Below are 24,342 nucleotides of genomic sequence, written 5' to 3' on the forward strand. Positions count from 1 at the left end.
TTTCTTGTTTCTTGAGGTGGACATATGTTGCTATCAACTTCCCTTTGAGAACTACCTTTGCTTTGTTCCATAGATTTTGGACTGTTGTGTTTTTATTTTCATTTGTCTCTAAGTATTTTTTTATTTCCTCTTGATTTCTTCACTGACCCAATTTTCTTCTTATAATTGATTTCTAGCTTCATAGTGTTGTGGTTGGAAAAGATGTGTTATATGATTTCAGTCTTCTTAAATTCACTGAGACTTGGGGCGCCTGGGTGGCTCAGTCAGTTAAGCGTCTGCCTTCAGCTCAGGTCGTGATCCCAGGGTTCTGGGATCAAGCCCCACATCGGGCTCCCTGTTCAGCAGGGAGTCTGCTTCTCCCTCTCCTTCTGCCTCTCTCCCCAGCTTGTACTCTCTCTCAAATAAATAAATAAAATCTTAAAAAAAATTTTCACTGAGACTTGTTTTGTGACCCAATGTGATTTATTCTGGAGAATATTCCATGTGTTCTTGAAAAAAAAAAATTATTCTGCTGCTTTAGATGGAATGTTCTGCAGATATTTATGAAGTTCATCTGGTCTAATGTGTGATTTAAGGCCAATGTTTTCTTGCTGATTTTCTGTCTGGATGATCTATCCATTGATGAAAATGGGGTATTAAAGTCCCCTACTATTATCTTATCACTGTCAGTTTCTTCTTCTATGTCTGTTAATATTTGCTTTATTTATTTAGGTGCTCCTATGTTGGGTGTTCTTTTCCCTTGGGATTTGGTGACTTTCCTTAGTGTTATGTTTTCCTTTCTCTTTATTTTTTATGTATCTATTATAAGTATTTGGTTTGTGGTTACCATAAGGTTCATATATAACATCCTACATTTATAGCAGCCTATTTTAAGTCAATGATTGCTTCAGTTCAAACACATTCTAAAAGCACTACATTGTTACTTCCTCCCTCCCCATGTTTTATGTTTTTGATGTCATATTTTACATCTTATTATTTTGTGTATTCTTTGACTAATTATTGTAGATCTGGATGATTTTACTAATTTTGTATTTTAACCTTCATACTAGCTATGTAGGTGGTTGACCCACCACCTTTCCTATATGTTTACTTTTACCAATGAGATTTTTTTCTTTCATAATTTTCTTAGTTCTAGTTATGTACTTTTCTTTTCCATTTAAGGAGGGCACATGTTATGATATGCACTGGGTGTTATACGTAACAATGAATCATTGAACACTACATCAAAAACTAATGGCTATACAGTAGCTAACTGAACATAATAAAATAAAATAAAAATAAAGAAAGAAAGAAGTCCCTTTAATATTTATTATAGGGCCAGTTTGGTGTTGATGAACTCCTTTGTCTTCTGCTTTTCTGGGAAATCCCTTGCCTCTCCTTTAATTCTGAGTGATAATCTTGTTGGGTGGGAGTATTCTTGGTTGGAAGTTTTTTCCTTTTAGCATTTTGAATATATTCTACTCCCTTCTGGCCTGTAAAGTTTCTGCTGACAAATCAACTGATAGTCTTATGGGAGTTCCTTTGTACATAAGTAGTTGTTTTTTCTCTTGCTGCTTTTAAGATTCTCTCTTTACTTTAACTGATGACACTTTGATGATTATGTGTGTTGGTGTGGGTCTCTTTGGGTTCATCTTACTGGGGACTCTTTTTGCTTCCTGGACTTGGATGTCTGTTTCCTTCACCAGTTTAGGGAAGTTTTTGGCAATTTTTTCTTCAAATAGTTTTTCTGTCCCTTTCTTTCCCTCTTTTCTCCTTTTGGGAGCCCTATAATGCAAATGTTTGTATGCTTGATGTTGTCCCAGAGGTCCCTTAAACTAGTGTCATTTTTTAAAAATTCTTTTTTCTTTTTGCTCTTCTGATTGGATGATTTCCATTACCCTGTCTTCCAGATCGCTGATCCATTCTTCTACATTCTGATCTGCTGTTGATTCCTTCTAGTGTATTTTTCATTTTAGTTTTTGAATTATTCAGCTCTGATTGGTTCTTTTTATATTTTCTGTTTCTTTGTTGAAATTCTTCCTGTGTTCATTCATTCTTCTCCTCAGTTCTGTGAGATTTTTTTTAACCATTACTTTGAATTTTATCTGGTAGATTGTTTATTTCCATTTCATTTCTTTTTCTGAGATTTTATCATATTCTTTCTTTTGGAACATATTCCTGTCTTTTTATTTTACCTAACTCTCTATTTGTTTTTATGTATTAGATCAGTTACACGTACCAGCCTTGAAAGACTGGCTTTATGTAGAAGTCACCCTGTGGGGCCCAGTAGCACAAACACTTCTGATCGCCTGAGCCAGGTCCCTCAGGGTGTTTCTTGTGTGGGCTGTATACACCTTCCTACTGTAGCCTGGTCATAATTAGTACAATCTCATTGGTGTGTGGGGTGGCCACAATAGCCATAAGCATGCTGGTGGGCTGGGAAGCCCTCTGGCACAGCTGACTGCTGTGTCTGGCTGTGACTGTTGCCAGCATTCTAGGTGCAGGGCTGGCCCATCAAGGCAGGAGCACTTAGGAATGGCTCTGGTGCTGACTGAGTGTGCCTGTGCCTGTGGGATGTGGTGTATCAGGGATCCACTTGGGAGGGGCTGGGTGGGTAGGTTGGATGGGGCTAGCGGTGCTAGCACAGTAGATGGAGAGTGTCAGAAGTGGCACCTGCTACGGCCAGGAAAACCAGGTAGAAGGGAAGTAAAAAAAATAAAAAGTGCCCACCAGTGAGTGTTTCTGTCTCCAGGGAACATTACAACAGATCACTGCCCCTCCAGGAGATCCACTGACTAGTGGATCTCCTTCATGTGTGGGAGGAGGTGAGCTCAGTATCTTCTTACTTTACCATCTTGATCCCACCTCCAGAAGGTGACTTCTAAGATTACATAGTTGTTTGCGGAGAGGGAGTTATATCCAAAATATGACCAGCAGGAGTCTGTTGCCCTCTGGAGGAATCCAAAATAATGGGGGCTGGAAGTACTGACCCTTTTCTTTTTAAATTAATCAATGTGAAGTTATTTTTCTTTTTTCTTTTTTTTTTTAAGCAAGCTCTATGCCCAACGTGGTGCTTGAACTCATGACCCTGAGATCAAGAGTTGCATGCTCCACCGACTGAGCCAGCCAAGTGCCCCTGTGAAGTTATTTTTCATGTTCAGCCCAAAGCCTTTCATGTTTTAAGCCTGGTTTCTTCCTTTTTAGTCATTGATAGACATAAAGAATTACTCACCATCTACTGAGAAAGTTCTTCACCTTTAAAAACATGTTATTTCCCCCAAGGTACTTCAAACCTAGCAATGAAAACAAAGTTTGCAGCAGATGGGATAGAGAGCATTGTGGGCCAAAGGAGTCTTGGGAAATGTCTTGGAAGAGCTGGATCTTGAATGAATGGGATTTAGATAGAACAGAAGGAGAGCATTCCAAATACAGGAGGATAGAGAGAGTGGAAAGATATCCTTAGAAGTCTGGAAGTAGGTGCTAATGTGTTTCTAGAAGATAATTGTCTGTATCTTAAAAGCAGAGTTTTTATTTGATAGATCTTTGTCTAGAAGAATGACATGATTGCCAGAAGAGTATGGCGGTGTTAAGCAGTATGAGAGGAGGCAAGAAAACTATCCAGAAAGCTGTTGCAGGCAAATGGCTAGAGGTGGGCAATCTCCTCCCCATCTGACAGCAGCATGAAGACAGGGGTAATGCCTTTTATCTCAGTATCCACAGCAACTAGCATGTAGTTGGCACTCAGTAAGTGCTTAAGTGAATGTTGAGTGGATAAATGAAAATAAGAGAGTGTTGATATCTCTACTAAAAATGATGTAGTTAAAAAAAAAAACTTACGTGAGGAGTTCACCTTTGAACATGTAAAATAATGGTGCAATAGTCAAATGGAGACCTCTTGAAGACAATTGAAAGAAAACAGAATCAGGACGTGTCTTTGTGTAAGATATAGTTTCACAATGGCACTGTGTTACTAGTTCATTCAATCGGTGGCCAAATCTCTTCTCCAAATCTTAGTCTATGGTACCTCCTCAGGTTTTTTTAATCTTCTATTTGCTCTGTTATTTGTACTTTTGGGATATGTCTTCATTTAATTTCAGTTTATTTGGTGAAATAATTTTAGTATGGGGGCGCCTGGGTGGCTCAGTCGGTTAAGCGGCTGCCTTCGGCTCAGGTCATGATCCCAGGGTCCTGGGATCAAGCACCATGTCGGGCTCCCTGCTTGGTGGGAAGCCTGCTTCTCCCTCTCCCACCCCCCCCCCGCTTGTGTTCCCTCTCTCGCTGTCTCTCTCTCTGTCAAATAAATAAATAAAATCTTTAATAAAAAAATAATTTTAGTATGCATTTAAATATCATAATAATAAATGTACTACATTGCCCATGAGAAAAGGACAGATATACTCCCACCTCAGTATATGTTCTAGTTAAAGAATATATTATCCTAGAGAATAAAAGTATTGTACTTAAATTAAAAAAAAGAAACAAGATAGGAAAGAAGAAAAGTCCATTGTAAATCTGAGCTGCCTCATTTTTATCATTTTTAAAATTTAAAACAAAAAGAAAGAAACAGGGTGCCTGGGTGGCTCAGTTGGTTAAGCGACTGCCTTCGGCTCAGGTCATGATCCTGGAGTCCCGGGATCGAGTCCCGCATCGGGCTACCTGCTCAGCGGGGAGTCTGCTTCTCCCTCTGATCCTCCCCCCTCTCATGTGCTCTCTCTTGTTCTCTCTCTCAAATCAATAAATAAAATCTTTAAAAAAAAAAAAAAAGAAAAAGAATCTCATATTTACAGAAAGTTGCAAATACAAGAAATTTTTTTCTTGAGCCGTTTGATACTAAAATGCTCTATCACCTTGCTTTTCTGTTTTAAGAAAGTATAACTGAATATTTATTGAACTTATAACAGTATGTATGTGTGTGATTTGTTTGCTTACAAATGTAGAACTTTCCATATATTAAAAATTGGTTCTAACTGATCACATTGAAGCCATACATCTTTTGCTATTGACCCTACTGAAATTTGAATCTCTACCTCCCACCATGCAGATTATTCTTATAATCCAGAGAACTATCAACTGTTTATAAACATTTGGGTATGGCCAACATAGGGTGTAGTGAGCTGTCCTCTCATTCTGTTGAGTTCTGCCACTGTATGGGGTTGCCCCATTAAATTGTTAAGTGCATACTTTTTTTTTAAAGAATATTTTTATTTTAATTGTGGAAAAATATACTTAACATAAAATTTGCCCTGTTAACCATTTTTAAGCGTACTGTTCTCTGGCATTAAGTACATTTACATTGGCTCTTTTCCTAGTTTCTTTTGCTGTGCAAAAGCTTTTTATCTTCATGAAGTCCCAATAGTTCATTTTTGCCCTTGCTTCCCTTGCCTTTGGTGATGTTTCTAGGAAGAAGCTGCTGCAGCTGAGGACGAAGAGGTTGCTGCCTGTGTTCTCCTTTTTGTACTTTTGGGATATGTCTTCATTTAATGGATGGACTTTTTGATGGACTCCTGTCTCACATTGAGGTCTTTCAACCATTTTGAGTATATTTTTGTGTGTGGTGTAAGGAAATGGTCCAGTTTCATTCTTCTGCATGTGACTGTCCAATTTTCCCAACATCATTTGTTGAAGAGACTGTCTTTTTTCCATTGGACATTCTTTCCTGCTTTGTCGAAGATGAGTTGACCATAGAGTTGAGGGTCCATTTCTGGGCTCTCCATTCTGTTCCATTGATCTATGTGTCTGTTTTTGTGCCAGTACCATACTGTCTTGATGATAACAGCTTTGTAATAGAGCTTGAAGTCTGGAATTGTGATGCCACCAGCTTTGCTTTTCTTTTTCAACATTCCTCTGGCTATTCGGGGTCTTTTCTGGTTCCATACAAATTTTAGGATTATTTGTTCCATTTCTTTGAAAAATCTTGATGGTATTTTGATAGGGATTGCGTTAAATGTGTAGATTGCTCTAGGTAGCATTGACATCTTCACAATATTTGTTCTTCCAGTCCATGAGCATGGAGCGTTTTTCCATTTCTTTGTGTCTTCCTCAATTTCTTTCATGAGTATTTTATAGTTTTCTGAGTACAGATTCTTTACCTCTTTGGTTAGATTTATTCCTAGGTATCTTATGGTTTTGGGTGCAATCATAAATGGGATCGACTCCTTAATTTCTCTTTCTTCTGTCTTGTTGTTGGTGTATAGGAATGCCACTGATTTCTGTGCATTGATTTTATATCCTGCCACTTTACTGAATTCCTGTATGAGTTCTAGCAGTTTTGGGGTGGAGTCTTTTGGGTTTTCCACATAAAGTATCATATCATCTGCAAAGAGTGAGAGCTTGACTTCTTTCTTGCCGATTTGGATGCCTTTTATTTCTTTTTGTTGTCTGATTGCTGTGGCTAGGATTTCTAATACTATGTTGAATAGCAGTGGTGATAGTGGATATCCCTGCTGTGTTCCTGACCTTAGGGGGAAAGCTTTCAGTTTTTCCCCATTGAGAATGATATTCGCTGTGGGTTTTTCATAGATGGCTTTTATGATACTGAGGTATGTACCCTCTATGCCTATACTCTGAAGAGTTTTGATCAAGAAAGGATGCTGTACTTTGTCAAATGGTTTTTCTGCATCTATTGAGGATCATATGGTTCTTGTTTTTTCTTTTATTAATGTATTGTATCACATTGATTGATTTGTGGATGTTAAACCAACCTTGCGACCCCCGGATGAATCCCACTTGGTTGTGGCGAATAATCCTTTTAATGTACTGTTGGATCCTATTGGCTAGTATTTTGGTGAGAATTTTTGCATCCATGTTCATCAAGGATATTGGTCTGTAATTCTCCTTTTTGATGGGGTCTTTGTCTGGTTTTGGGATCAAGGTAATGGTGGCCTCATAAAACGAATTTGGAAGTTTTCCTTCCATTTCTATTTTTTGGAACAGTTTCAGAAGAATAGGTATTAATTCTTCTTGAAATGTTTGGTAGAATTCCCCTGGGAAGCCATCTGGCCCTGGGCTTTTGTTTTTTGGGAGATTTTTGATGACTGCTTCAATTTCCTTAGTGGTTATAGGTCTGTTCAGGTTTTCTATTTCATCCTGGTTCAGTTTTGGTAGTTGGTACATCTCTAGAAATGCATCCATTTCTTCCAGGTTATTTAATTTGCTGGCATAGAGTTGCTCATAATATGTTCTTATAATTGTTTGTATTTCTTTGGTGTTGGTTGTGATCTCTCCTCTTTCATTCATGATTTTGTTGATGTGGGTCATTTCTCTTCTCTTTTTGATAAGTCTGGCCAGGGGTTTATCAATCTTGTTAATTCTTTCAAAGAACCAGCTCCTAGTTTCGTTGATCTGTTCTACTGTTCTTTTAGTTTCTATTTCATTGATTTCTGCTCTGATCTTGATTATTTCTCTTCTCCTGCTGGGTTTAGGCTTTATTTGCTGTTCTTTCTCCAGCTCCTTTAGGTGTAGGGTTAGGTTGTATACTTGAGACCTTTCTTGCTTCTTGAGAAAGGCTTGTATTGCTATATACTTTCCTCTTAGGACTGCCTTTGCTGCATCCCAAAGATTTTGAATAGTTGTGTTTTCATTTTCATTGGTTTCCATGTATTTTTTTAATTCTTCTTTAATTTCCTGGTTGACCCATTCGTTCTTTAGTAGGATGCTCTTTAGCCTCCATGTATTTGAGTTCTTTCTGACTTTTGTCTTGTGATTGAGCTCTAGTTTCAAAGCATTGTGGTCTGAAAATAGGCAGGGAATGATTCCAATCTTTTGGTACCGGTTGAGACCTGATTTATGACCTAGGATGTGATCTATTCTGGAGAATGTTCCATGGGCACTAGAGAAGAATGTGTATTCCGTTGCTTTGGGGTGGAATGTTCTGAATATGTCTGTAAAGTCCATTTGGTCCAGTGTGTCATTTAAAGTCTTTATTTCCTTGTTGATCTTTTGCTTAGATGATCTGTCCATTTCAGTGAGGGGGGTGTTAAAGTCCCCCATTATTATTGTATTGTTGTCGATGTGTTTCTTTGCTTTTGTTATTAATTGGCTTATATAATTGGCTGCTCCCATGTTAGGGGCATAGATATTTACAATTGTTAGATCTTCTTGTTGGATAGATCCTTTAAGTATGATATAGTGTCCTTTCTCATCTCTTATTACAGTCTTTGGTTTAAAATCTAATTTGTCTGATATAAGGATTGCCACCCCAGCTTTCTTTTGGTGTCCATTAGCATGGTAAATGGTTTTCCACCCCCTCACTTTCAATCTGGGGCTGTCTTTGGGTCTAAAATGAGTCTCTTGCAGACAGCATATCGATGGGTCTGGTTTTTTTTATCCAATCTGATACCCTGTGTCTTTTGATTGGGGCATTTAGCCCATTTACATTCAGGGTAACTATTGAAAGATAGGAATTTAGTGCCATTGTATTGCCTGTAAGGTGACTGTTACTGTATATTGTCTGTGTTCCTTTCTGGTCTATGTTGCTTTTAGGCTCTCTCTTTGCTTAGAGGACCCCTTTCAATATTTCTTGTAGGGCTGGTTTCGTGTTTGCAAATTCCTTTAGTTTTTGTTTGTCCTGGAAGCTTTTTATCTCTCCTTCTATTTTCAGTGACAGCCTAGCTGGATATAGTATTCTTGGCTGCATATTTTTCTCATTTAGTGCTCTGAAGATATCATGCCAGTTCTTTCTGGCCTGCCAGGTCTCTGTGGATAGGTCTGTTGCCAATCTAATGTTTCTACCATTGTAGGTTACAGATCTCTTCTCCCGAGCTGCTTTCAGGATTTTCTTTTTGTCTGTGAGACTCGTAAGTTTTACTGTTAGATGTTGGGGTGTTGACCTATTTTTATTGATTTTGAGGGGGGTTCTCTGTGCCTCCTGGATTTTGATGCCTGTTTCCTTCCCCAAATTAGGGAAGTTCTCTGCTATAATTTGCTCCAATATACCTTCTGCCCCTCTCTTTCTTCTTCTTCTGGGATCCCAATTCTTCTAATATTGTTTCATCTTATGGTATCACTTATCTCTTGAATTCTGCCCTTCTGATCCAGTAGTTGTTTATCTCTCTTTTTCTCAGCTTCTTTATTTTCCATCATTTAGTTTTCTGTATCACTAATTTGCTCTTCTGCTTCATTTAGCCTAGCAGTTAGAGCCTCCATTTTTTATTGCACCTCATTAATAGCCTTTTTGATTTTGACTTGGTTAGATTTTAGTTCTTTTATTTCTCCAGAAAGGGTTTCTCTAATATCTTCCATGCTTTTTTCAAGCCCAGCTAGTATCTTTAAATCATCATTCTGAACTCTAGTTCCAACATCTTACTAATGTCCAGATTGATTATTAGGTCCTTGGCAGTCAGTACAGCCTCTTGTTCTTTTTTTTTGAGGTGATTTTTTTCCGTTTTGTCATTTTGTCCAGAGGAGAATCGATGAATGAGAGAACAAAATGCTAACAGGGTAACAACGACCCCAGAAAAGTATACACTAAAGAAATCAGAAGAGGGCGCCTGGGTGGCTCAGTTGGTTAAGCGACTGCCTTCGGCTCAGGTCATGATCCTGGAGTCCCTGGATCGAGTCCCGCATCGGGCTCCCTGCTCGGCGGGGAGTCTGCTTCTCCCTCTGACCCTCCCCTCTCTCATGCTCTCTGTCTCATTCTCTCTCTCAAATAAATAAATAAAATCTTTAAAAAAAAAAAAAAGAAATCAGAAGAGACCTGAAACCAGTGGAAAAGAAAGGGAAAGGAAGAAAAAAGAAAAAGATAAAAAAAAAAAAAAACAGAATATGATCAAATATGATCAGGCTGGTGGATAGATCGGTGCCACACACTAGATTTTGGGTGTATTTTGGTCTGTTAGAAGAAAGTGCCTCCCAAAATTTTAAAGAAAGAAAAACATATATGTACAAAAATAAGGGTAAATATGATGAAGGGATGGAATATGACTGTAAAGATGAAAATTATAAGATTTTATAAAAGGAATTGATAAGGAGTTGGTTAAAGAAAGAAAGAAGAGGATTTAAAAAAAAAAGGGAGAGAATGTAATCGGGCAGGAGACTAGAACAAAGCCATACACTAGAGATTTAGGGTATATTTTGGTCTGTTAGAAGAAACGGTATCCCAAAATTTTAAAGAAAGAACAACCTATATATATATATATACCAAAAATAAGGTTAACTACTATGAAGGGATAGAATATGACTCTAAAAATGAAAAATAAAAAATATTTTTTAAAAAAGGGATTGATAAGATGTTTGTTGAAAAAGGGAAAAAGAAAAAGAAAATTTAAAAAATTAACCTTGAAAGACTAAAGAATCATGGGAAAAAAGCCATGAACTCTATGTGCAGTATTCCCCTAACACTGGCGTTCTGCCATTCTCATTGATCAGTAAACTTGGTCTTGGCTGGCTGTTCTTGCTGCCGTGGTTCCCAAATGTCTTTGCCGGAGGCGGAATTGCCCCGCCCTTGCCCGTCCGGGCTAAGTAATCTGCTCGGGTTTGCTCTCAGGAGCTTTTGTTCCCTGCAAGCTTTCCGTACAGTTTGGAGGAGGAGAGTGAAAATGGCGGCCTCCCAATCTCCGCCCTGGAGGAGCTGAGAACTCGGGGCCCCGCTCCTCACTGAGCCCCCAGAGAAAAGCAGTCAGTCACTCCCGTCTCCCCGGTCTCCAGCTGCACTCCATGCTCACCCGGCCTGTGACTGAGCGTTTCTATCTCTGGCACCCGACCCCGTGTCAAGTCTCCAAACCCAGCAGATCCCTGCGGTGCACTTCCGCGCCGCTCCTCCAAGGGGAGGAAAGGGAGTCTCCCCGGATCTGCCACTTGTTGGGTCCCTGCTGGAGGAACAGTGGCCCGACTGTGCCGCGGATCACGGTTTATGGCAACCCTGAGCTGAGAGCCCACTCCTCGGCTCTGTCTCTGCAGCCGGCTTCCCTGCTCCGATACCTGGGAGCTCTGCCGCACTCAGGCACCCCCCGGTCTTCCTGTGACCCAGAGGGTCCTGAGACCACACTGTCCCAGCGAGGGTTCCCCCTCCCGTTTAGCCACTGGAGCGACATCCCTCAGCAGAGCCGACTTCTAAAATTTCCGATTTTGTGCTCTGCTGCTCTATCACTTGCCAGTAGCGGCCAACGAAGGCCCCCTCCCCCGCTGTTTATCTTCCCGAATATCGCCTAGGATTCACTTCTCCGCACGTCCTACCTTCCAGAAAGTGGTCGCTTTTCTGTTCAGAGAGTTGCTGCTATTCTTTTCTTAGATCTCCTGTTGAGTTCGTAGGTGTTCAGAATGGTTTGATCCCTATCTAGCTGAATTCCTGGGACCAGACAAAATTTAGGTCTCCCTACTCCTCTGCCATCTTGCTCCTCCTCCTCCTCCTTTTCCTAGTTTCTTGACAAGAGTGAGGATTTTCATTTCACTGAAGTATTCTTTGTTTCTGAAGAATGTATTCACAGATATTTTATATTTATCTGGCATGTTCTGCTTCTGGTTGCTATGAAGGACATTCTTTTTAAATCTGATTTAAAAAGCAAATCTAATTATGGCAGCCATGATGAAATTAGGTATATCTTTTAAAGCTAGGTAAATAATTTTACTTTTTTTCCAGATATTATTCTTCATGGCATTAACAACAACAACAAAAATGTAAATTTCCCCTCAGTTCTTGACTTTTCCAAACTAAGTTTTAGAAAAGTTTTTTCTTATGTAAGTATATAGAATTATTGAATTATTGTATTGGAACTATACAGGAACTAATATGACACTGTATGTTAATTACACTTCAGTTTTTTTTAAAAAGATTCCATACAGCAAGAAGATGTAACAGTTACAAACATTTATGTACCTAATGACAAACCATCAAAATGTATGAAGCAAAAACTAACAGAATTGAAGGGAGAAATAGATATTTATATAGTAATAGAGACTTTAATATTACACTCATAATAATGGCTAGAACAACCAGACAAAAGATAAGTAAAAAAAAATAGAAGACTTAACCAGGACAATAATCAACTAGACTTAACAGACATGTACAGAACACCATCCAACAACACCAGAATATACGTTCTTCTCAAGGGCCCATGGGACACTTTCTAAGACAGACCATATGTTAGGCAACAAATTAAGTCTCAATAGATATGAAAAGGTAGATCTTATACAAAGCATCTTCTCTGACCACAGTGTAATGAAGATAGAAGTCAATAATGAAAGGAAAACTGGAAAACTCACAAAATATTGGAAATTAAACAACACACTTCTAAACAACCAATGCATCAAAGAAACCACAAGGGAAATTAGAAAATACTTGGAGACAAATGAAAATAAAACACAGCATGCCAAAACTTATGGGATGCAGCAAAAGCAGTGCTAAAGGAAAATGTATAGCTATAAATGCTTACATTAAAAAACAAGATCAGGACACCTGGGTGGCTCAGTCGGTTGGGTGTCCAACTCTTGATTTCAGCTGAGATCATGATCTTGGGGTTGTGGGATCGGACCCCACACAGGGCTGCACACTCAGTGCAGAGTCTGCTTGGGACTCTGTCTCTCCCTCTGCCGCTCCCTCTGCTCACTCTAAGATAAATAACTAAATAAGTAAATAAGATCTTTAAAAAAACAAAACAAGATCTTGGGGCACCTGGCTGGCTAAGTTGGTAGAGCATGTGACTCTTGATCTCGGGGTTGTAAGTTTGAGCCCCACGTTGGGTATAAAGATTACTTAAAAATAGAATCTTAAAAACAAGATCTCAAATCAGCAGCCCAACTTTACAGCTCAAAGAATTAAATCCATAACCAGAAGAGGGAAGGGAATAATAAAAATTAGAACAAAGATAAATGAAATAGAGAGTAGAAGAACAATAGAGAAAAAGTCAATGAAACAAAAAATTGGTTCTTCAAAAAGATTGATAAGCTGACAAACCTTTAGCTAGATAAACTAAGGAGAAAAGAGAAGAGATTCAAATTATTAAACCAGAAATGAAAGTGGAGACATTACTACTGATTCTACAGAAATGAAAAGGATTATAAGAGTGTACTATGAACAGTGGTACACCAACAAATTGGATAACCTAGATAACATGGATAGATTTCCAGGAAAAAAACTACCAGGACTAAATCACAAAGAAATAGGAAATCTGGGGTGCCTGGGTGGCTTAGTTGGTTAAGCAACTGCCTTCAGCTCAGGTCATGATCCTGGAGTCCCGGAATCGAGTCCCGCATCGGGCTCCCTGCTCGGCGGGGAGTCTGCTTCTCCCTCTGACCCTCCCCCCCTCTCATGTGCTCTCTCTCTCTCTCTCAAATAAATAAATAAAATCCTTAAAAAAAAAATAGGAAATCTGAATAGACCTATAACTATAGTAAGAAGATTAAATCAGTGATCAGAAATCTCCCAACAGAGAAAAGCCCTGAACCCGTTGGCTTCACTGACATTGCTGCCAAACATTTAAAGAACTAATAATACCAATCCTTCTCAAACTTCAAAAAAAATTAATTTTTTAGATTTTTAAAAAATTAGATTTTTAAATCTAATTCATTCTGAAACCAGCATTACCGTTATACCAAAGCCGGACAAAGACACTATTAAAAAGGAAAACTATAGAGCAGTATTTCATATGAATATTGATGCAGAAATTTCCAACAAATTACTCACAAACAGAATTCAGCAACATATTAAAAGGACTGTACCCTGTGACCAAGTGGGATTTATTCCTGGAATGCAAGGATAGTCCACATATGAAAATCAATCAGTGTAATATGCCACATCAACAGAATAAAGGGGAAAAAAACAATCATTTCAATTGATGCAGAAAGTGCATTTGACAAAACTCAACACCTTTTGACGTGAAATGTGAAAGACTGAAAGCTTTTCCTCTAAAATCAGAAACAAGACAAGGATGCCCATTTTCACTACTTCTATCAGCATAGGACTGAAAGTTCTAGCCAGAGCAATTAAGGAAGAAAAAGAAATAAAACACCATCCAAATTGGAAAAGAAGAAGTAGAATTATTTCTGCTTTCAGGCAATATGATACTAAGTCAAGACACAAAAGTCAGTTACATATCTGTACACAATGAACAATCTAAAAAGAAAATTACAAAAACAATTCCATTTATAATAACATCAAAAAGGATACTTAGGAATTAACCAAGGAGATGAAAGACTATACAGTGAACCCTATAAATCATTGCTAAAAGAAATTTTAAAAGACACTCTCAGCGCTGAGTCGGCCTGGGACTTTCTCTCCCTCTCCCTATGCCTCCCCCCCACACACACACACGTGCACTTGCACTTGCCCATCCTCTCTCTCTCTCAAATAAATAAGTAAATCTTTTTTTAAAAAGTATCAGAGGAAAATGTACTCCATAGGTGTTATCACCTTTGATGACTAACCAAATTGTGGCACTCTCAAGGAGCACCTTCAACAATTTTATACTTTACACAGACCACATGAAAAGGGCCAACCCTGGGAAGTTTCTATCTTTGGGCTCTCATTCTTTGCTAAGACCACCAATGGAACCTTCCTTATTGCCGAACTGGCCCTCAACCATAAGGGCCAGGGGGCAGCCGTGCTCTAGAGGATCTGGGCAGAAACTCTGCCAAGCTGTTGCTGGACAGCGTCTGCAGAGGCAGATGTGTGGATTCTATTAACTAGAGCCTGATCCAAGGAGCTGCTCATGATCCAAAGTCCTGCTAGACCTGCTGTCTTCCTTTTACCATAGTTTTTGAGGCATTTGAAGAGCTTTTTCCAGATTATGTTTAAAATTAAAACTAAAGCGTTGTTGTAAAGAGTTCAAGGGCAGATACAGAGTACTGATGACTTGTGGTGCCATGGTCTTTACCAATTTAGCAAGACCAGCAAGTGGCATTGTCTCAGGATAAAGCCCTATTCTATAGACAAAACAATATGGCCAAGGAAACTCAGGGAATGAGTTTGAAGGCATAAATCCAGGATAGGAGAGGACTTTCTTTTCTTCCCACCAACAACAAAAAAAAGTAGAACATACAAATAAAAGACAACTCTCTCTCTCTCTCTCTCTCTCTCTCTCTCTCTCTCTGTATATATATATATATATATATATTTTTTTTTTTTTTTAAAGACATAGTCACAGGATAGTTCCACTCACTCATTTTAGTGGATTTGCTATTAGTCCTGCTGTAAAACTATGTTGAATTTTGCAGGTCTGTTCTATATTAATTTGATGAATAAAATTAGCAATGTGAGTTCATAATAATTCACAGATATTTCTCTAGGAAAGGACTTCAGTTTTCACACTCTTGTTTATCTCCCCTTTAGGCTCTCAGCTCCCATGCATTCCTTGTTTTTGCATTCCCAAGATCCAGGCCAACCCCTGGCAATTAATAGACATGCATTACCTAATTGTTAAATTATGAATAAATTAATGATAAATGTATGAATTGAAACTAGGGAAGCTTGTATAGCAATAAGCATCTTGTAGCTTTAAAAGTTAATTCATGACTGGATGATTAACTTTTTATAGTGCTATTACCTTTTCCCAATTGAATGAAAGGTGTAATTAACTTCATTTAAAGAAAAAATAGCTTAAGATAAGAACCAAAGATTTGCCTTTCCTTCTTCTCCACTTCTCTACCCTCCTCTTCCAACCCCCAAAATTAGAATCTCATCTTCCTCCAGGAAATATTCAGGGAACTTAAAAAAAAATTAATAAAGTTAGTATACTTTCCTTCTTGTTCGCTACAAGTTATTTGTTTTGGATGAAAGGATAAGAGGCTATTAGGAAAGTTCTATTCTGAATACTTAATTCAGAACTGCCAAGTTCAGCATAAGGTCAAGCTTTTTATTTTCTTCTTCTGATATTCTTGTGCTTATGGATTTAAACAGTATAAACTGTAGGAACTCCTGATATACATGATTTTTTTACCTGAAACATATATACAGTGTGTGTGTGTGTACACATGCATGTATATACACATACAAGTATATATTTCAGGGTAAGAAAACTATATATATAATATACATATATACAAATATACATATATTATACATATATATGTATGTCTCTTTCACCTATGTGTATGTTTAGTTTTAAATATATTTTAAAGGAGGGGCGCCTGGGTGGCTCAGTCATTAAGCATCTGCCTTCGGGCTCAGGTCATGATCCCAGGGTCCTGGAATCAAGCCCCACATCGGGCTCCCTGCTCAGCGGGAAGCCTGCTTCTCCCTCTTCCTCTGCTTGCTGCTCCCCCTGCTTGTGCTCTCTCTCTGTCAAATAAATAAATAAAATCTTTAAAAAAATAAATATATTTTAAAGGAAATAGATACTACAGAAGATTTCCTGTGATAACCCAAATGAACTCAAATTGCCATCATCATTAAATTCTGTATCACTTCAACATTCATATTTAATTACCTCTAAAGATGCTATAAACGTTCTGATGGAGAATTTTTACAAAGTGAAATTAAAGAGCTTTTACTAGAACTAATATGTTGAGTATTAGTATTTACAGAATATTAGTCCTCTGAAAAGACACTTCAAAATGTTTGCCATATTTTCATCTTCAGAACAAGATTTCTGAAAAACAAAAAATTTCCCAGGTAAAAGTAAAAATTTATCCCAGAGCAGCATCTGTTCTTCAAATTGGATTGAAGCAGAAACATATATAAATGTATATAAATTTTAGGCATACAATTTCTGTCATACCTATGTAATGGCAGGGAATTGGACTACGTTATTTTTCTATTGTCATTTAATATTATTTCTATAATAGTCTTAGCCTTCCTGTCTAGTTAGACAAGACTCTAAGTCTACAGCTTATTTGATTTTCTTTTTATATATATGAAGGGGTCATCAAGGAAAGTATGGGTATCCAGCAGTGTAATGGAAAGAACAGTGAACTAAGAGTATGAAGACCTAATTTTAGTTCTGCCTCACCTCTTACTATGCTAAGCTTCCGTTTCCTTATCTGTAAAATGAGGATAACATCTGCCTATCTATCCTCTAGGTCTGTTGAAAAAGCAAAATAGTGTATAGGAAAGCCTTACCAAATATTAAGCACCCAATATTACAGCAAGATGTAAATTGGTGATACTTTCACTAGTACTTGTCTAAATTCTTTTCCATTTTAGTTTCACAAACTCACAGCCTAATTTCTCTAACTCTGTGTTTTGACTGACACCCTTTATATCATATAGTGTTAAGATAATTTACTGAGGAAAAACAAGAAGAGAAGTTGAGAGACTTTAGATACCAATAAAATTCTTCTTTAGTACAAATCTGGTATGGATTAGGAATGGGAGCTTCCCATCTTGGGGTCAGTAGTTGAGATGATTCAACCTGGACCTAAAGTCACAGCTATTGGATGCTATTTGGAAATCCCTGTTTAAAGGTGTTGATCATCTTGTTTTATTCATTCAATGAATATTAAGCAGAGACTCATCTACTTGCTTCTCTGACTCACCACTATTCCACTATCCTGAGGCAGAAAGAATATATTAATAAACATAACAGGCAGACTATTCTGGTGTTAATTATCCACTGGGAATTTCCCCCAAGCCAAGCAGTCATTTGGAGAGAGAAGAAAGGACCTGTTATTGATTACCTAGCCCAGCCCTAAAACAGCTGTTCTGCTGAAACACCAAACAAAAGGTCAGGAAATTTACAAACTGTTTAAAACACATGATTGGTTATGAGCCATCTTTGCTTACAACAATCCATCCTCTTCAGTAGAAAAATTCTCACTTCATGCTCTAACAGAACTCTCTACTTCCCTTTTAGAACACTTCCACCACTGTTAGTATATATTACTTGTTGTCTTTTCTTGCCACTTACCAATGAGTAAAGACAGAATCTCTATCTTGTTCATGATTGTATCCTTAAATTCTGGCACATAGAAAGTACTCAGTAACTTCCTATAGAAGTAATGAGTAAAGAACCATACTTTTCATCCATTTTCAGGTTTTGGGAAAGATATTTAACCTCTTTGAGCCCATTTCCTCAACTCTGTAATAGAAACAAAATATTTCAGTTTTTCTTAAGGATTTTCGTAAAATATGAAGGTTAAGTGTCTATCACAGTAATAGGCACTCAAAGGGTAGTAATTATTAATATTATTTTTACTGTTTTTCCTTTTTATCATTATAAACTGAGTTCTTCTAAAACTAGGATTATAATTTTTTGTCCATAATGAATAAATCTTCATAGTGCATATTTCAGAAACCTTCAAAATCACTACAGCCTAGTTCCTTGGGGGTTGGGGAATATAAGCAGTTGATTTTAAAGTTAAAGCTTTTTTCAAATAAGTTAAAATATACCCAGCAGGCCAAAGTTTTATCGTTTTGTTTAGTTTTGCTTAACTATCCCTCTTCGTAACAGCTGGAACATATGATCAATGAAGTCACTTTTAATTTAATTCAACTGAATTAAATGGTGATTATCTTAGATAGGTTGGTATATGAATTGTATAGGATGCCAAATGACTTAATTTTAAGTAAATCAAACTGGGCTTTCTATAAAAAGGATGCTCTAGCATATATATATTACACACACATTACACATATATTGCTGCTACATCTTTAGCCACATAAAATATTTATATCCTCTGGAACAGGAAAAGATAGGCCATGAAGAAGATAAGAAAGGCATATTTGGGAAGATTGCAAATAATTACACGTAAAAATATTATGCCAATAGGAAGTTCATGTATGTTACTATTTTTAAGTTGGAGATTTTATCTGTTTGAGAAGAGGAAATGGTTGTTGTTTTAAATAACCTGTTCGCTAGGGGCGCCTGGGTGGCTCAGTCATTAAACGTCTGCCTTCGGCTCAGGTCATGGTCCCAGCGTCCTGGGATCGAGCCCCACTTCGGGCTCCCTGCTTGGCAGGAGGCCTGCTTCTCCCTCCCCCACTTCCCCTGCTTGTGTTCCCTCTCTCGCTGTATCTCTCTCTGTCAAATACATAAATAAAATCTTAAAAAAAAAAAAACCTGTCGGCTAGAAGTTACATATGAAATTGTAAGTTCCTTAATTGAGGTAAGGTAACCATGCAAGAGCTCAATTTTTAGAGTACCAGATTCTACCATGCAAAGCTTATTAACTGAATTCTCCCTCCCCCACACATACTGTTTGGGTTTTTTATATATACTGTAGTTTATTTGGGGATGTATTGAACTCTAAATGCCATATAGCATGCAGGTAGGGTTGTCCTGTGGAGTTTAGGAACTGACCTGGAGTTGAGAAGGTCAGGATTACTTAGCAGCATTGCAATAATAATGTAAACTAAGAGATGGATTGAGATTCACACACACACACACACACACAATTACATTTCTCTGTCACTCAAGAAATTTCTGGAAAATGGCTGACAAGCCAACTTGATATGGATCCGTGGGTTCAAGTGTGTGAATACGTTTTGGAAAGTGTGACTCTGCAAAATATTCTAATAGTCTTAAAACATTCTAATGGTTTCTTGGAATTTAGACTATAAATATTATCGTTTAAGTTAAAAATGTTTGCATAACAAGATCAATTATTGTGACAATGTCCTCCTTTGTCATCGGGTTAAATATATATTTTACCTCTCTCAACTGGCTTGTTTCCCTCATCTTATCAATGTGGTTGGGTCTTTATCAAACTAAAAGAAATTGAAATATAATTTTAAAATATTCCATAACCTTGCTTTCATCTCAAACTACAATTTTATTTTGATTTCTTGAAAGGACAGTCTGTATTTACTGCATCCTTTGTCCACTCCCATTCACTCTTCAACCCATGAAATCTAGCTTTTATCCTTCTACCACTCGAACTGCTGCTGTTGTTAAGATCGCCAGTGAATACTTTTTGGTTCCCATCTTAAATGGCGCTATAGACCTTTCTTCTCTGCAGTTTTCACCTCCTTTGGTTTTCTTATCATCATTCTTTGCTGGTTCCCCTTATGGCCTTTGCCCATAACCTCCCAATTGGTTTCACCAGCAAGTCTTCCCCTATTTATCTCTTAAAAGTTAATTTTTCCCCAGAAATCATTCTTACCTCTCTTTTATTTTAGAGCAACATTTTCAACCTTTTGGGGAACATGGAATCATTTGAAAAGCTAGTTAAAATGCTAGACATTTTCAAAAGAAAAATGTGTGCATACAACTTAATTTTGCATAAAATTTCAAGAGTACTGATGGCTTCCCATTCTCTGCTCTGTCTGTTGTTCTTTGGTGATTTCATCCACCCCATTCTTCATGCCCATGTGCCAAGAACTTTCAAATTTATGTATTCACCTCAGATCTCTTTTTTGAACTTTAAGCACTTCTTTCTTTTTTTTTTTTTTTAAGATTTTATTTATATACTTGACAGAGAGAGACACAGCGAGAGAGGGAACACAAGCAGGGGGAGTGGGAGAGGGAGAAGCAGGCTTCCCGTGGAGCAGGGAGCCTGATGCGGGGCTCGATCCCAGGACTCCAGGATCATGACCTGAGCCAAAGGCAGACGCTTAATGACTGAGCCACCCAGGCGCCCCTAAGCGCTTATTTCTGACTGCCTCCAATCTCTTGTATGTCTTCTGATTGTCTTTATTGTATTTACGAAATTTATTTCTCTTACAAAGTTTCTTCCTCTTCTTCTTAAGGACCCCACAATCCACTTACTAGTTTAAGCTAGAAACTTCATATTTATCCCTGACTCTACCCTATGCGTCTATATTCAATAAATCCCTAAGTCTGTCACTTCTACCTCCTGACCTCTTACTGATGAAAGAACAAATATGACAAGGTTATAGACTGAAACAAGGACTTAGTACAGACAAAACCATTTTAAATTAGTGAAAATAACTTCTTTTTTTTAACTCCAGTATAATTAATGTAGTGTTTTATTAGTTTCAGGTGTACAATATAGTGATTCAACAATTCTGTACATTACTCGGTGCTCATCATGATAAATGCACTCTTAATCCCCTTCACCTATTTCACCCATCCCCCCCCCCACTTACCATGAAAATAACTTCTTAAACAAATATCCAAGTAAGAATAGTAAGCATCAGGTTTAAGGTGGATTTGGACAGACTGATCCTTTGATTCTGTAATGATACTATAGGCTTTATTATCTGAGTATTCACTATCATTTGGTAAAACTTATTTTAATCAAATTTTTTAAAGCTTGCATAAGATAATACAGAGTTTATTTTAGTGACAGAATTTATGTTAATAGCTTTATAAAGGACTTTAATTCTGTATTTATAGAATCAAGGGCAGAAGGGGTTACATAAAATGTACATATATGTTTTTATCTCAGACTTTTCCTTTTCTGCTTATAGGTTCTGCCTCAGCCTTAATCTAGGCCCTTTTCTTGCTTGAATTATTGCCTCCTAACATGATCTCTTTGCATCTAACTGATCCTCATGCTGATATATCCTTCACCTACCTTCAGGCATGACTCCGATTTATTCATGTCACTTTCCAACTTAAAGTCTCCCATTATTTTCTATTACCTATAGAATGGTCTAGACTTTGGTATGACATTTTTTAAAAACTGACCCCAGTTCAACCTTCCAGCCTTACCTACTGCTACTCAACCTTACACTCTTTATTCAGGCCTTAAAGAACTATGCGCTCTTCCCTAAACATGCCTTTTACCCTCTCAAAGCTTACTTATATGTGCCTTCAAGCACCAAATTAATGCTTCATATTTATTATCTCATTTCATCCCTACTAACAGTTCCAGGGAATTATTGTCCATTTTTCAGATGAGGAAGCTGAGACCCAAAGAGATTAGTGACAAATCATACAGCACTGAACTCAAATTCAAACTTAGTATATCTTCACTCTAATGCCTTTCCTACCCACCTTCTAGAATGCTCTTTCCCATCATTTTTTTGTCTAGTAAAATTCCATTCATCCTTTAAAGTCTACCTCATATCACCTCCCATGGAGAGTTTTCTCTTTTCATTCATTTATCCTGTAAACTATTTTTCTCCCTGGGTGGGCGTGAAGCCCAATGCAGGGCTTAAACTCATGACCCTGAGATCAAGACCTGAGCTGAAATCAAGAGTTGGACGCTCAACTGACTGAGTCACCCAGGTGCCCCTGTCCTGTAAACTTTAGCACTTTTTGAGTATTGGCTAAGAATCTGGATTTTAGAATTAGATGAGATGTGAATTGTCCTGGTTTTCTGATATTCTGATTTCTAGTTTTTCTTGTATAATCCAACCATCATGAAAGCATTGTCTTTAGTTTCCTGTTTTGATTTCTTTAGAGTGAAAACTTACAGATAATTGTGAAGAGAGTTGAGTACAGAATCCTACTAGAAATTTAGAACTTTCCTTCAGTCTTTTACAACCCTCTTAGCCATACCTAATTAAACAACAGTTTTTAAAGTAACTAGCCTTTATTTAGGTTTTTCAAAAAAATTTGAGTTCATATTTCTAGAAATAACAACTTTTATTTTTGTACTCATAAGTAATTGGTTTATATAATACTTAATTACATTATGCAATTATGATAAGAAATGCAATGGGCACCAAAGTTTTTAAAACAAACACACAGATTCTTTTTTAAAAAGATTTATTGATTTATTTGAGAGAAAGAGAAGGTGGGGTGGGGGGCAGAGGGAGATAATCTCAAGCAAACTTCCTGCTGAGCACAGACCCCGACATGGGGCTCGATCTCACAATGCATGAGATCCTGACCTGAGCCAAAAACAAGAGTTGGACACTTAACTGACCGTGCCACCCAGGTGCCCCACAAGCACACAGCTTCTTCATAAGCATGCCCCTTAACTGGTAAAAGTAGAAGTGAATGGGCATTACTAGAGAGGAGTGGCCTGTTAGGCAGGAACATCTCTGCTGCTATGACAGTATGCTTTATAGAGACTGTCAGTCCCTCAAGTCCTTTAAAAGTGGAAGCTGATTAGCAATTTTCACAGATTGCTGTGATGATGAAATGAGATATAATTCATTTAAATAGTTTGGCATAATGCTTATTAGCACATAGTAAATGTTCAATAAATGTTATTCACTATTACTGAGAACCATGATAACCTTTATAGAAGGGGTCTTAAATAAAGCATTAACTCAACAGCTTTGGGTGGTGATGAGAGGAGGGAGGAGTAAACTTTTCAAATGCAGACCAGTAAAGAGCACACCATTCAGGGAGAATGTTGAGTAGTTTGGTGAATCAAATGCCAGTCTTTCATATATCTCATCTGTCTCCCCTGCTTTACTGTGAACTGTTTACCATATAATTATATATTCTCATACTTCTTTGAATACCTAGTATTAACATGGTGCCTGGCAGAGTTGGTATTCATATTTTGGTATGCCTCTGTATATCCATCGGTAAAATATGAACAGTAATCACAGTATATGTCCAAATATGAATTAATATTTGAAGGGACTTTGAAAGCCCTGTTGTAAAGATTCAGTATAAGAAATTTACTATTCTGTCTCCTAGTGTTCTGTTTTTATTATTACAGGGCTTTTCTCTAGAGTATTAGCACTTACCATTTCAGTACTTACGTCATTATGTCCATGTAAAAATGTAAGCAGCCATTCTTCTGTAGTTAATGCTTTTAAGTTTGATTGACTCAAGCTATCTTTCTTCTGAGATTTTTTAAGAAAGGGTCCTTGGGGCAAAACACGTTTTATGTTTTTGGGGATGCAGAACAAAATTTGAACTCTTTGAGAAATGTGAATTTAATGTTTGATAGAACACATCCATTGTTCCAGCAGTATCACCCAATACAGTCCAATATCAGTATGGACCTTTGGAGATGGGGTGGCTGTGGAGAATTAAGATGGCTTGAAGCAGAGATTGCATTTTACAAAGCAGATGAAACTTAACAGCCCACAAAGGTTGGGTGTTTGTGTGCTTTTGTTCTTTTTTTAAAAGTGATGGGATTTCTTCTTACAGGAATTATGTTTTAAATGTATATTTAGGTGCCACTTTCGATTCCATTCAACTATAAAGAGTTTCAGAATGGAGAGTTGGGGAGCTATGTTTTTGTTACAGTTTAACTGACTGTCTAATCATCCACCTCTGTTCCAGTAATATCTAGAATAAATTACTCCTGGTAATAATATAAGAAGAAAATAACTTTCTTTAATTGTAATTCATTCAGTGTTAGCTAAATCTGTCACCAGCCTCTCACTCAAAGGCCCAAATTTATTTTCTGTGACATAAAAAGGACTATAATTATAAGTGGTTTTCAGCAATCAATAAATTTCACTAAGGACTTTATTTTTAACAGCCACTTATTATATCTTCCTATTTGCTCAATCTAAAAAATCAGCTTGGAAATATTTTTAAATTTAATTTTAACCTAAATGATTAATTTTAATAAGTAATTTTTCTTTAAAAATTGTTGTTAGAAGTTGGGTTAAGGCAGTAGTATCTCTCATTTCCCAAAATTAAATTGCTATTTTTAACTCAACACAATCCT

At 37.4% G+C, this 24,342-nt stretch overlaps 1 pseudogene; it reads left to right on the forward strand.

Annotated features, from left to right (window-relative positions):
- Nucleotides 1-14,826, forward strand: part of LOC110593177 — a 114,984-nt pseudogene extending 100,158 nt beyond the window's left edge.
- The last annotated feature ends 9,516 nt before the right edge of the window (nucleotides 14,827-24,342 follow it).

The sequence above is a fragment of the Neomonachus schauinslandi genome, chromosome 15, assembly GCF_002201575.2.
Source record: "Neomonachus schauinslandi chromosome 15, ASM220157v2, whole genome shotgun sequence".
Classification (NCBI taxonomy): Eukaryota; Metazoa; Chordata; class Mammalia; order Carnivora; family Phocidae; genus Neomonachus; species Neomonachus schauinslandi.